Below are 2,938 nucleotides of genomic sequence, written 5' to 3'. Positions count from 1 at the left end.
AGTCTAGTTGCTTGTCAAGTTTGATCCAAGGTTAAGCTTCTTCACATGTTTTTTGGTGGTTATCTTAACCATGTTAGACAAGCCCTAAGTGCATTACTAAAAAATCAAACATGTTTATATTACAATGCAATGCAATGGACAACACAAGCTCATTTTTAGTGAAGTTACTAAAGTCAAGCACATTTAGCTCATTCCTCAACCAACAAAATGTAGCCTCATCTAGCGGTTTAGTGAAGATATCCACTAATTGATCCTCAGTCCTTACACCTTCTAGTGATATATCATTTTAGCAACATGATCTCTAAGAAAATGATGGCGGATATCTATGTGCTTGGTGCGAGAGTGTTGAACTGGATTATTAGCAAGCTTTACCACGCTCTCATTGTCACACAAGAGAGGTACCTTTTCTAGAACTATAACATAGTCTAGAAGAGTTTGCTTCATGTAAAGAATTTGTGCACAACAAGCACCCGTGGCAATGTACTTTGCCTCGGCGGTGGACAAAGCCACACTATTTTGCTTCTTAGAGGACCAAGACACTAGTGATCTACCAAGCAAAGTGGCACCCTCCGGGATGGGCTTTTCCTATCAATTTGCAACCGGCATAATCCGAATCAAAATAGCCAACTAGGTTGGGAATCTAGCTCCTTTGGAATACCAAAGACCAATGCTTGGTGTGTGCTTAAGGTACCTAAGGATTCTTTTAATGGCAACCATGTGAGTCTCCTTAGGATTAGCTTGAAATCTAGCACACATACACACACTAAACATGATGTCGGGCCTAGATGCAGCCAAATATAATAACTATGAATTATAGAACAGGTAGAGAGTTTGATCAACTGATTACCCTCCCTCATCTAGGTCAAGATGTCCATTAGATGGCATTGGTGGTCTTGATTGGCTTACATTCATCTATTTTGAACCTCTTGAGAAGGTCCTTGGTATATTTTCTTGAGAGATGAAAATCCCTCTCTCATTGCTGACTTAAAACCAAGAAAGAATGTAAGCTCTCCAAGCATAGACATCTCGAACTCCTTTGACATCAATTCACCAACTCTTTGCAATAGTCTTATTTGATGAGCCAAATATGATATATCAACATATACTTGACAAATGAAGATCTCTCCATCAAGCTTTTTGGTGAATAGTGTGGTATCAACCTTCTCAATGGTGAAGCCCTTCTCAATGAGAAAAATCCTGAAGGCGCTCATAACCAAGCTCTTGGGGCTTGCTTACGCCCATATAGCGCCTTGGACAACCTATATACATGATTAGGATATCTAGGGTCTTCAAACCTAGGAGGTTGATCAACCTAGACTAGTTCATTATAAAACCATTAAAAATGCACTTTTAACATCCATTTGAATAATTTCATTTCATGATGGGATACATATGCAGGATGGATATGAAATGTATTTAAGTCTTGTAATTAGTGCAAAGGTCTCTCCAAAATCCAACCTTCACTTGGGAGAACCCCTTCACAACTAGCCTTGCCTTGTTCATAACAACGATGCCTTGATCATCTGTTTGTTGTGAAGCACCTACTTTGTTCCAATGACTCTTGCATCTTGTGGTCCCCCTTCAAGTGTCCTATTTTTTTCTCTACTACACCATTTTGTTGAGGAGTGTATGTTGCAGAGACCTCATGCTTCATCCCTACTTCATCACAATATTTCAATGTTTGTATTGTCAAATTCTTTTCCATTGTCACTTCTTATCTTTCTTGAGCTTCACTTCAAATTCATTTTGTGCTCTCTGGCAAACTTCTTCAAACATGCGGCCACTTTTGGTCTTGTCATTAAGGAAGAACACCCAAGTATATCTAGAGTAGTCATCAACTATCACAAGACAATAGAGATAGATTTCCTCCCAAACTCTTGTAAGTTGTTGATCCAAATAGATCCATGTGAAGAAGCTCTAGCACTCTGTTTTGACATGTAAGCTTTTGTTGGATGAATGTTTGCAACTTGTGTAACACCCTTAGTGTTACACATAGCAAGTCATATTTATGTGTAAATGTATTAATATAGGGTGTAAATCAATGTACGTAACTTAAAATGACCAACAGAAATGTCTAATGTGAAAGGTTTTGTTTGTGATGCATGAAATTATCAAGTACGGATGTTCGTGAATTTTTATTGAATGAAAAACATAGAGAACATATATACGGAACTTTAGTAAAGTTGGAAGTATGAACTTTGTAGATGACGATCAAATACCTATGGTTGAGAAAGGAATTCACTAGTTAGCAGACCGAATAGCTTGGAAATCGAATGTGACGTGAATCCGATCAAGACTTAGCTGATTTTGTAAGTCTAGAAAATGGTTTGACAAAGCCATGTTTGATAGTTTTTGTAGGAGAATTGAATTCAGTAGTGGTGTGGTTTCATGGCTTGTTTTAGTAGCTTATTATGCCCTCTTAAGAATTACATAGGTGGCTTGGCGATTAGATCAACATTTTAGGGTTTTTTAACGCTTTAAAATTCATGCACATGAAGTTCCTAGCCGGTTTTATTACGTGGATGCGATCACCGCGCTCTTGTGCCGTCGTCGGTGTGCCGGCCGCATGAGCGAGTGCTTGTGCTTGGCCGAGCTCGGCTAGCTACGATGGTCGGCAGCCCTCGCTGGCAGCGGGCCCTCCTCTCCGTCGTGATGCACGCTGCCGCTGGCGCCGCTATTGGTGCCCTAGGGCCACCCATGTCACGCTATGCTTCGCTCTGCTCCCCCAGACGCCGTTGTCATTCTTCTCAGGTGCAGTGGCATCATATGGCCACAACCATCATTGCCAGCATGTGCATGTTTCTTCTGCGTTGTGTTGTCACATCGTGTGTGCCCACACCGCTCATGTCGCATTGCCACTGCTATTGCTGCGCATGCCTGCTACACCGGCACATGGTCGTGTCACTAGTGGCTTGCCAATTAAGGTGCTGTGGATGCA

Source organism: Miscanthus floridulus, chromosome 8, assembly GCF_019320115.1.
Source record: "Miscanthus floridulus cultivar M001 chromosome 8, ASM1932011v1, whole genome shotgun sequence".
Taxonomy (NCBI): Eukaryota; Viridiplantae; Streptophyta; class Magnoliopsida; order Poales; family Poaceae; genus Miscanthus; species Miscanthus floridulus.
Note: the sequence above shows the minus strand (reverse complement) of the source record.